The following is a 12,112-nucleotide window of genomic DNA, read 5'->3' as shown; positions in this document are numbered from 1 at the left end:
AGTTCGAGCCCCACGTCGGGCTCTGGGCTGATGGCTCAGAGCCTGGAGCCAGTTTCCGATTCTGTGTCTCCCTCTCTCTCTGCCCCTCCCCCGTTCATGCTCTGTCTCTCTCTGTCCCAAAAATAAATAAACATTGAAAAAAAAAATTGAAAAAAAAAATAAAAAATAAAAAAAATAAATAAATCAAGATTCCCAGCAGCCTCCAGCATACTAAAGATAAAACATCAAGGAAGAACTTGAGATCAAAGTCATCAAATGCAGACAGACATTCTATGAGGTATTTATTTGCAACGATTGGGTTTGCTTGCTCAGTGTCAGGTCACCAAAGACAAATGTTCAGGCTCCCAGTGGATCCGAACCAAAGTTCATACAGTTTGGCCACTTTAGGATGGCAAGCATTTGGAGAGGAGAGGATCACCTTAGAGGAACATCCAGAACAAAGACATGAGAAGCTCAGGATGGATCCATTCCACGTATCAAGGGCAGACCTAATGTGAAGCATGTCACATGACAGCGAGAGGCAAATGGCAGGCACACATACCACGTTCCCTTGTGTTCCATTCCAAATCAGGGCATAGTCCCGATGGTAATCGACAGTTGAGAAAGAAGAGCTGAAAGACACAGGCGCTGAACAACATTTAATTGCTGTGTGTTAAATTAGGTGACTGGGTTTCAGGGTGACACCTCACAGAGAGATGCCAAAGGTGGTGCCATTGCATCAGTTTTCCTGCACTTGGTGGTTCTGCTTTCCTGCAGGAGATGCCACGTCCAAAGGAGACACACGCCAAAACACATAAAAGAGAACTGAAAAACAGAAAGAGGAACTTTTAAGATGAAGAGTCCCCCACACGGAAAGGAGCTAAACTGCAGGACGGTATTTATGTTTAGAGGTATAGCTTCAATACCAGACAGCCTTGAGCCCTGATTCACGAGCTTCAAGGCTTACCATTGGAGGGAAGATGACATTTTTAAAAGTTTTCCTCTGTTTCTTTGGAAATCCAGTGATTTTTCTCTACCAGACCCCACAGTTACCTTCACCCATCCTTCTTTCTCTTGTCTTTGTGACAGCTGTGTTAGGTGCTAGAGGAGGAAGAAAGTAAACATGGAGACACATATAAAGATTTGGGAACTGGGGAACTAACTGTTTGTGGTTGTTGAGACACGAGGTTATGTGGGGGACAATGGCAGGATATGAGGCAGGACAATTAAATTTGGGATAGATCCCACTCTCCCGGGAGTTTAGATTTTGTCTTTTAGACAATAGGAGGCCCCCAAAAAGTTTTTAAATAGAGGAGTGACACAGTTTATAATTTTTTGTAAACTGCTTTGGCTACACATCAGATAGATTAGAAGGAAAAAAAGAAAAGACATAGAGAAACCCATAAAGTTATTACCACAGTCCAAATGTGAGATGATTAGATCCTGAACACCAGGTATAGTACTGATAGGACAGATCTGAGAAACATTTCAGGGGTAGAATAGACAAATTGTGCTGATAGATAAGATGTAGATGATGAGAGAGAGGAATCTACATTGATGATGAGGTTTCTAGCTTGGGTGACTGGGTTGGATTTCTTTTTTTTTTTTTTTTTTTTAACGTTTATTTATTTTTGAGACAGAGAGAGACAGAGCATGAACGGGGGAGGGTCAGAGAGAGAGGGAGACACAGAATCTGAAACAGGCTCCAGGCTCGGAGTGGTCAGCACAGAGCCCGACGCGGGGCTTGAACTCACGGACCGCGAGATCATGACCTGAGCCGAAGTCGGACGCTTAACCGACTGAGCCACCCAGGCGCCCCTGGGTTTCTTAATTAATCCAACAAATACTGAGTGAGGACTCATGTGTCAGATGTGTCAGGCACTGGGTACAGTGATGAATAAGGTAGATGTGGTCCTAACTCTCAAGAAATTACAGTCTAGCGGCAGAAACTACAGAGGAAACAAATACATAAAGCATTACTTATGTTAATTACAACTGTATGGTAACTGTGAGAGAGTATGATGAAGAATCTAACCTAGTCTGAAGTCAGGGGCGGTGTGGATGGTAGTGCCATCCACTGAGTCAGGAAAATACAAGGAGGATCTGATGGGGGTGGGGGTGAGTTTAGTTTCGGACATAATGAATTTGAGTCATCTGTTGGTACACCCAGTTGGGGATTTGCCATAGATGGGAATTTGGAAAGAGGCGCCAGAAATATAGTTAAATCTCAGGGGGGGTGGTTAAGAAATGTGGCAGAGAGGGTTTCCTAAAAAATGGCCTTGAACCTAAGAGAATGTGCCAGGCCTCCTTAGAAACCATCAGGGGCAGTATCACACCTAGACGTCGGCATCTGACCACACTAGCAGGGTGTGGCTAAGACAGGGGAATCTACCTTAATGGCCCGGCTCCAGAAAAGAGAAATGCTGTCAACAACATATCTGTGAAAAGTGGTTCGAGAAGGGTGAATGCTGGGATTTGCTGGATTGCTAGAACCTAAAGTCCTGACTGGCCTTCTGGTAAACATCAGCTCAGGTTTCTGAAATGCTAAATAAAGGTAGGGACAAACGAGCCCACAGGGCAGGCACTAAAGATCTTATTTTCATAAATATACTCTTTTTCTCTCATCTCTCTAGCTGCCTGTTCCAAATTAATGTCAAGACTAGAGGAGGAAGTGCAGACAGAAAATTCCCTTGCCCTGCTGCCAACCTTTATAGGTAGCCTGTGGGACAGAGGCTGGGAATTCCTGGGGCTTGGGCCAGAGGGTGGCAAGTCAGATGATACTTTGTGCCAGACTTGGCCCATAATGCCACCAACAGCCAGAACCCCCTCACCTCTTCCCTGCCGAACACCCGATTCCTGGCCACTTTTGGCTCCCCACTTTTGGCCCCACTGTGGCACAGGCATGCCCCGTGTCCTGTTCGTCGATACAGCCCTGCACTCAAGCCTGATCGGAGGTGCTCCAATCAGAAGTTCTCTCTTAAATTTAGCAGGGCCTTCTAGTCTGTCTGAGCACATGGGATAGAAAATCAAGGTGTAAAATCTGTGAGGGTAAGGACTTATCACTATTGTTCACCACAGTCACCCAGCAAAAAGTAGCAAAGGGTAGTTCTCTTTGAATGAATGAAAGTTCCTAAGTAACCTGGCAAACAAACCGAGGATATGTGCATGTGATTGGTGTACCAACTGTCACTCGTTCAAAATGAAGCTTTCCTCAAATGCCTGCTGGATGCTGCGGGTATACTGGTAAATGCATCTCCGCTCTCAAGGAATTCTCAGTCTAGATTACAATAAATAGAAAAAAATTGCCATAACACAGGAACATACAATGAGCTGTAGGACAGCACAGAGGAGTAAGTAATATAAACTTCCCCAAGGAGAGGGTATCTGAAGTGGGTCCTGAAGAATAAATAGTGAGCTTCCAAGCAGGCGAGCCAGGGAAGGGAATTCCAGAACTTAAACAAAACGCAACAAAACAAAACAAAACAAAACTTAAAAGGTTTTAGAGCAATATTCCCAGTAATTAATGGTAATGCTGTCGCTGTTATTATTAGACCATTGTGAGTGCCTGCATACAACAATTAAGTACTTATGTGACAGGCCAATTCTACCACTGCTGGTAGTGTTGAAAAGCGAGATCCTCAGGTGAGAAAGGAGATGCAGATATAAGATAAAAGCGATTTAGTGAAAACTCTGTAGTGCTACATAAGAACTGAAAGGCTGGGTATGAACTCACAATGTATCTTCTTTAAAAAAATAAATAACCAAGCAAACCACAAATCTGTTTCCCGACTCTGAACAGTGAAAAGGCCCGTAAACAGCCAAGACCCCTACAACGATCTGGCAGTTCACCACTTCCCCACTGAACAGGACCGAGGCTCCTTCGAGACATGACTCAACCTGGGTCTCGGACAGGAAACGTTCAGAATAAGCCCGGAAAATTTTGTTATGACAGATAACAAGGCAGTCATCAGAAACTCTTAGGGCCGTGCCAACAGGACCCAGGCCAATTTGAAGAGGTTCCCATCAGCCAAAGATGGGACAATTTGAGTACTGATAAGCATAATACTTGTGATGGACTGAAATTAGTTGGTCACTGTTGCCGCGTGCTGCTAAACCAACTATTTTGAAAATAGGTGAAAAATAAATAATTTATTCTGCTCTTCTATAAAAACTATATCACTGGATAGCCAAAGAGTAGATAAAGGGAAGTTTTTATAAAAGCAATATTCTAGGGGTGCCGGGGTGGCTCAGTCGGTTAAGCGGCAAACTTCGGCTCAGGTCATGATCTCGCAGTTCGCGAGTTTGAGCCCCCTGTTGGGCTCTGTGCTGACAGCTCAGAGCCTGGAGCCTGCTTCAGGTTCTGTGTTTCTGTCTCTCTCTGCCCCTCCCCTACTGATGCTCTGTCTGTCTCTCTCTCTCTCTCTCAAAAAACATTAAAAAAATTTTTTTAAATAAATATTCTAGTTAGTAAATAAAGAAGCGAAGATGGAATTGAAATATCACCATTTTGGAAGCCCTAATGAATGAACAGATGTAGGCATTGCTTATTAACGGTCACTAATATCAAAGAGTAAAAGAGATAATTACACATTATGAGTTTACGGGTGGAAGAATTTACCACCACATATCAAGTAGTCTTGCCAAAACCAACCAACCGACCAATGCTGAATCTGAACAAACCATTAGATACCACCACCAATTTACAGAAAACAGAAGACAGAGCAACATGTTAAACGACACCATATGGATACAGTCAGCAGAATCCAGACAGTGAGAAGCTACAGGATAAATGATTCTTCAACAAATACATGGTAAAGGGAGAGAGAGGGAAATGGAGTAGGAATCTATAATTTGAAAAACATTTAAGAGATATATCAATAAATTGCAAGATGAAATTCAAACACTAAAGTATATTTGATACAGGCATACCTCAGAGATATGGTGGAGATATTCCATACCATGGCAATAAAGTGAACACCACAATAAGGTGAAAGCAAATGAACTTTTTGGTTTTCCAGAGCACATAAAAGTTATGTTTACACTATATTATAGTCTGTTAAATGTGCAATAGCATTAGGTCTAAAAAATGTACACACTTTAATTTAAAAAATACTTTATTGCTAAACAATGCTAAGCATCGTCTGACCTTTCAGCGACTCACAATCTTTTTGCTGGTGGAAGGTCTTGCCTCAGTGGCAATGGCTGCCAAACGATCAGGGTGCTGGTAAGACTGGAGCGGCTGTGGCCATTTCTCAGAAGACATCAATGAAGTCTGACGCATGGATTGATTCTTTTCACAAACGATTTCCCTGTAGAGTGTGATGTTGCTTGATAGCATTTTAGTGACAGTAGAACATCTCTCAAAATTGGAAGTCAGTCCTGTCAAACCGTGCCGCTGTTTTATCAACTAGTTCATGTGATCATCCGAATCCTTTGTGGTCATTTCAACAATCTTCACAGCATCTCCACCAGGAGTGGATTCCATCTCAAGAAACCACTTTGTTTGCTCATCCGTAAGAAGTAACTGCTCAGGCGCTCAGGTTTTATCATGGGATTGCCGCCATTCAGTCCCACCTTCAGGCTCCACTTGTAATTCTAGTTCTCTTGCCCTTTCCACCCCATCTGCAGTTACTTCCTCCACTGAAGTCTTGAACCCCTCAAAGTCATCCATGAGGGTTGGAATCTTTCAAACTGCTGCTCATGTTCATAACCTCGTCATGAATCACAAATGTTCTTAATGGCATCTAGAATGGTGAATCCTTTCCAGAGGGTCTTTAATTTACTTTGCCCAGATCCACCGAGGAATCACTACAGCAGTGGTAGCCTTATGAAATTTATTTCTTAAATAATATGTCTTGAAAGTCAAAATTACTCCTTGATCCATGGGCTACAGAATGCATGTTGTGTTAGCAGGCATGAAAACAACATTCATCTTGTACATCTCCATCAGAGCTCTTGGGTGACCAGATGTACTGTCAATGAGCAGTAACATTTTGAAAGGAATCTTTTTTTCTGAGCAGGTTGTAAACAGATGTGCTATCATCTAGGGTTTGTTGTTCCATTTATAGAGCACAGAAAGTGGAGATTTAGCATAATTCTTGAGGGTCCTGGGGTTTTATTAATGGTGAATAAACAACGGCTTCAACTTAAAGTCACCAGCTACCTTAGCCCCTAACAAGAGAGCCAGCCTGTCCTTGCAAGCTTTGAGGCCAGGCATTGACTTCTTTCCTTTATAGCCATAAAAGTCCTAGATGGCATCTTCTTCCAACATAAGAAGATCTGCATTGGAAATCTGTTGTTTAGTGTAGCCACCTTCATTTATCATCTTAGCCAGATCTCCTGGATAACTTGCTGCAGCTTCTACATCAGCATTTGCTGCTTCACCTTGTAATTTCATGTTATGGAGATAGCTTCTTTCCTTAAAGCTGTAAACCAATTTCTGGTAGTTCCCAACTTTTCTTCTGCAGCTTCCTCTCAGCCTTCACAGAAATGAAGAAAGTTAGGGCCACGCTCTTGATCAGGTTTTGGCTTAAGGGAATGTTGTGGCTGGTCTTCTATCCAGACCACTCAAACTTTCTCCATATCGGCAATAAGTCTGTTTTACTTTTTTATCTTTCATGTGCTCACTGGAGTAGCACTTTTTACTCCCTTCAAGAACTTTTCCTTTGCACTCACAACTTGGCTAACCAGCACAACAGGCCTAATTTTCGGCCTATCTCAGATTTTGACATGCCTTCCTCACTAAGCTCAGTCATTTCTCGCTTTTGTTTTGTTTTGTGTTAACGTTTATTTATTTATTTTGAGAGAGAGAAGAGAGAGAGGGAGACAGAGAATCAGAAGCAGGCCCAGCACTGTCAGCACAGAGCCTGATGCGGGGCTCGAGCTCACGAACAGTGAGAACGAGACCCGAGACAAAGTCATATGTTTAACCGACAGAGCCACCCCGGCACCCGTCATTTCTAGCTTTTGAGTTAAAGTGACAGACGTGTGTCTCTTCTTACTTGAGCACTCAGAGGTCATTGTAGGGTTATTAATTGGCCTAAGTTCAATACTATTGTGTCTTTAACAGAGAAGCCCAAGGAGAGGGAGAGAGATGGGGGAATGGCCAGTCATTGGAGCAGTGAGAACACACATAACCTTTACTGATTAAGTTTACCATCTTATATGGGCGTAGATCATAGCACCGCAAAACAATTACAATAGTAAGTAACATCAAAGATCAGTGATCACAGATCACCATAACAGACATAACGATAATGAAGAAGTTTAAAATATTTCAAGAATTACCAAAACGTGACACAGAAACACAAAGTGAGCAAATGCTTTTGGAAAAATGGTGCCGATAGACCTGGCTACCACAGACCTTCAATTTGTACAAAACACAGTATCTGTGAAGCAATAAGCAAAGCTGAGTAAAAAGGAGGTATGCCTGCATTAAGGAGTTACCATTTTTTTTAGATGTGACTATGGTGTTATGGTCATGTTTTTAAAAGTATCTTTTATAGATTCAGAATTTAAATATTTGTGCATCAAATAATAGGATACCTGAGATTGGCTTCAAATGAATAGGAGGGACTAGATGAGTGTGTGGGTGAAATAAGGCTGACCACAAGCTGACAAACTGTGGAAAGTGAGCCATGGGTATGTGGAGATTCGTTATACTGTTCACTCTACTTTTGCCTGTGTTTAAAGACTTTCCACAAAATAAGTTTAAAAAGGAATAAGAAGTTATTGTGTTGGCCCACTCTCCAACCCAAGTTCCCCCAAATGACTCCAAAGAAAGAGAACCAGGAAGAAGAGCAATGAAGAAATAGTGCAGAAACTGAAAATGGATTCTCTGTGCAGGGACTTTTCAGACATGGTGTAGAAAATAAGGGGCTGGTAGAAAACAGTGTTAGCCGTGGTATAAAGTCCTGCTGTTTGGATGCTGTGTTAAAGAGGATGATAGCACTGGGTTAAAGCTGATTTCAGAATGGAACTGATGTGTATAAACATAGCAAAAGGGTTTGTAGCTTTAGTTGACCAAAGGAACACTCCTGACCCAAGTGAGTGAAAGGATAATTGCACATAAACCCTAGGTATCAAATCAGGAGGGTTTTAATGACAAAGGAATTTTCTCCAGTCCTCTTCTCATCTTTTATTAAAGCCCCATCACACTGCAGTATAATTATCTGCTGGCCACCTTCCTCCACACAGACCCACTTATCACTGCTCCCGGGAAGGCAGCCCCCGTCTGAATGCGGTCCTTCAGAAACTCCCTCCCACAAGCCAAAGTAAGACTCCCAAGGTAGTTTCTAGGCTTCCCCAGGGTCTTGGCTCAGAGAAGAAATGGCACTGGCCCTCAGGTGATAAGTTAATTTTTAAAAAGGAAGGAAAGAGCAAAGGAAAGAAGGAAGGAAAGGAGGGAAGAAGAAAGCCAAATATTCTCTATAATATCTCAATGACTTATACAGGGGTAATTTCTCTGATCACAAGTAATCAGAAGCTCTTCTGTGATCCTGAGTTTCCAGACAGAGCTCTTCCCATAATCCATGCTATGCTAAGCCCTCCAATGCACAGATTTATATAAGGAAGGTTATCTGTGAGATTAGAAGCCATTCTTTTTCAGTGAAAGCTGGGAGGCTTAAGATTACAGTAGAAAGCAGCCAGCACATAAATCTACAGTGCCTGGGGCTCTAGACAGACCCCTCATTGGCAAAGCGATTGATGCTTCTGCCAGGGAAGCTCCAAAGAAACTGTTCATCACTATCTCATTTGTAGACGTGAGGCCAAATGGAGACACTGACACCCAAGTTTATAGATCTGAGCAAAGCCCAAAGGTGTCAAATTTGTATAAATCAGGATGGGAGGTCTGCAAAGGTCCTAGGGTCCAGGCTTTTCTCAGATGCCAGTTTCTGACTCTCTGAAGGTTTATAGCACCTGGGACATTAGTCGGAGCCTTCATAATAAAATATAAGGAAGGAACTCAAGTCCTAATGCAAGAGCAGGCTGAAAGAGCCCCTCACCCAGGCTGGTATCAAGTATTCTCAACCAAGGCAAAGAGATCCAAGCAACTGTTGCCCTTGTGGTCTCTACCTCTATCCTCCAGCTGAGCTCAGATTTTCTTATTCCCAGTGAGGTGAGCCCACATCGCATCATTGTGTCCCAATGAACAACCTATGACCTCACCTTCCCAAATGCCATGGGAAGCTGACCACTCTTCCGAAAAACAGGTAATTGATTGCTTCTGCTCAACCTTCAGGGCCAGACTCAAACAAGATCCCTTCTGCGAAGCCTTCCCTCAGGCCAAATGAATCAGTGCTTCTGTGCTCCCACCACGCTCATCAATTCACAATTTGGGTAGGGCACTGCTCACATAATCTGCTTATTATCTGTTTAGCTATTTTACCCATGGACCGAGGCTCCCCATGGAAGACTGCATCTGATTCTCTAGGTCCCCAATGCCTGGTCCATGGGGGACCACAGAGTCACCTCAAGTAAACACTGAGCGACAGAGTAAATGATGTCTGGAACTCCGTGAGCCAAGACACCTCTGGTAAAAGCCCACATCCCACTCTTGCCTTAATCTTACAAAGGGTCACCTCCAACCACCCAACTCTGACTGAGCACTCGCTCTGTCTGTGCCAGGCAGGCATTGGGCCAAGCACTGGGGAGTTCAAGTCCAATTAGACTGTCTTTTCCCCATGAAACTCAATCTCAGGAAGAGACCCGCCTTGTCCTAGGGCCTTCTCTGCAACAGTCAATGAAATCCATCTGCAAGAGGAGCTGAACAAATGTGTAGACAATCAAACCATGAGGCAAACAAGCTACCACATGCTCATTCTAAGGCGGTGGGCTGCAAAAACAACCCACTGAGGTAATGGAGGAAAAATGTTAGAACTTCTATTAATATCTATTTTTCATCAAAAAAAGAAGAAACTACACTTTAATAGTTACTGTATGGATTGACAACAAAATACGTAAACACCTACACACATATTACTAGAGTATGTGCTTGTGGCAGACAGAGAGCAAAATGGCCTCCATACAATGTACACGTATATTAAATCATCATGATGTACACTTTAAATACCTGTATCATCTTATTTGTTAATGATTCCTTCATAAAGGTTAAAAATAAAATAAAATTAAAATGCCCTCCAATGATCCCTGCCTCCAGGTATTCATGCCTTTGTATAATCCCCTCCCATTGAGTATGAGCAAGACTTGTAACTTGCTTCCAATCAAAAGAATACAGCAAAGGTGATAGATATCATTTCTATGGTTATTTTATGTTATAGATCTTCTGTCTTCCTGACTGTCGATTATCTCCATTTACAGCTTTGATGACGCTGGTGAGCCTATGGAGAGGCCTATGTGGCAAGAAACTGGGGACAGCCTCCAGCTGACAATTAGCAAGGAAGCCTTCAGTCAACAGGCTACAAGGAAGTGAATCCAGCAAACAACCATGTGAGCTTGGAGGAAGATCTTTCCCCAGTCCAGCTTTCAGATGAGACCCCAGCCCAGGCCAACACTTTGAGCACAGCCCTGTAAGAGAACCTGAAGGAGAGAACTAACCTAAGCTATGCCTAGATTCCTGACCCACAGAAACCGCAAACTAATAAATGAGTGTCATTTAAGGTGCTAGGTTTGAGGTAATATCGTAAGGCAGCCATAGATAATTAATACAGCCCTCACATTCTTAAATTCTTAACTGATAGGTTGTGCAATCAAACAAGTATGGATTCTATGAACTGAAGCATCTCTAGACCATCAAAGGAGGGCTCCAAAAAAGAGGCCAAAAGCCAGCAGTGGGAGCCTGGAAGTTTTATTAATAAAAACAACATCAGCCTTCAAGGTAGGAAATCAGAAAAACCTCCAAAATTGGCTTCAGAATACATGAGTTTGGGTCCAAGCTCTGCCTCTAAGAGATAGGTGAAGTTAGTCAACTCAGACTTCTTAAGTCCATCTTCCTCATCTATACAATGGGGTCAACAAGGCTGGTGAGAGTGGACAAAGAGAGAGTTATCTGGAAAGTATTTTGCAGAATGAAGTGTGATACTACACATGTTGGTTTGCTACAAAAGTCTGGGATGGCCTTGGGCAAGGCACTGTCCTCTCTTGGCCTCAGCTTCCTTATTATAAAAAGGGGGAGGTTGGGGCGCCTGGGTGGCGCAGTCGGTTGAGCGTCCGACTTCAGCCAGGTCACGATCTCGCGGTCCGTGAGTTCGAGCCCCGCGTCAGGCTCTGGGCTGATGGCTCAGAGCCTGGAGCCTGTTTCCGATTCTGTGTCTCCCTCTCTCTCTGCCCCTCCCCCGTTCATGCTCTGTCTCTCTCTGTCCCAAAAATAAATAAACATTGAAAAAAAAAAAATTTAAAAAAAAAAAAAAAAGGGGGAGGGAAGCCCATCCTATCTGCAAGGGCTCTGACCTTTGATTCTGACATTACATCCCCATGTGAAGAGAGGAAGAGGGGAAGGTGGGCTGTCACATTTACAATAGTTCCCTAGTCATTCCATTGGTCAGGGCAATTGTCTTACCAACAACCCCGCCAGAGGTGTCTTTGTTTGACCAAGCAAATCTTGTCAATTTGCAAGGCCTGCAACCCAAATTCCCCAACTAAGAGAAAAAATCTACTTGTTTGACAAAAAAGAAATAAAGGGTCAAGGTAAAGTCAGTGGGAACCACCAAATATCAACACAAATACCAAGCCACTCTCAGAGGGGCAGTAGCTTTGAATCTATCACTGAGTACCTTAACTATGTGCCAGGAGCTTTTATGAACGTGATCTCTAATCTTCACTGCAGTCTTAGAGTATGGGTTGTATCATTCTTATTTCACAGTTAAGTTGGCCGAGGCTCTGAAAGAGTAAGCTCCTTGCCCCAGGTACACGGCCAGTATAAGGTAGGACCAAGATCTCATTTTAGTTCTGCTTGACTCTAAAGGCCCTGGTCTTTGCACCACACTCAATTACTCTGGGAGAGAAGGTCACCCTGTGGTTACAAAACAGACGAAAGGTTCTTGACCCACAGGGAGATCAGGGGCAGAGTATGCCTTCATTCACTCACTCCACAAACATTTACTGAGCATCCACTGTGTTGTGGTGAGCAATGAAGATAAAGGGTAATACCTATTTCTTGTTCTCATGGAACTGA

General features: G+C 43.1%; 1 protein-coding gene across 4 annotated transcripts in view; it reads right to left on the bottom strand.

Moving 5' to 3' along the window:
- Nucleotides 1-256: 256 nt before the first annotated feature.
- The window catches only part of YIPF1 (Yip1 domain family member 1), a 37,313-nt gene continuing 25,457 nt past the window's right edge, over nt 257-12,112 (bottom strand). For 2 of the 4 annotated variants that reach the window (XM_047873794.1, XM_047873793.1), the window contains one exon: nt 257-804. The gene's annotated coding sequence lies outside the window, so the exon portion shown is untranslated. The other 2 variants (XM_047873796.1, XM_047873795.1) reach the window with 2 other exon arrangements.

The sequence above is a fragment of the Prionailurus viverrinus genome, chromosome C1 (assembly GCF_022837055.1).
Source record: "Prionailurus viverrinus isolate Anna chromosome C1, UM_Priviv_1.0, whole genome shotgun sequence".
Lineage (NCBI taxonomy): Eukaryota > Metazoa > Chordata > Mammalia > Carnivora > Felidae > Prionailurus > Prionailurus viverrinus.
The sequence above is the reverse complement of the archived record's forward strand: the minus strand, read 5'-3'. Positions and strand labels throughout refer to the sequence as shown.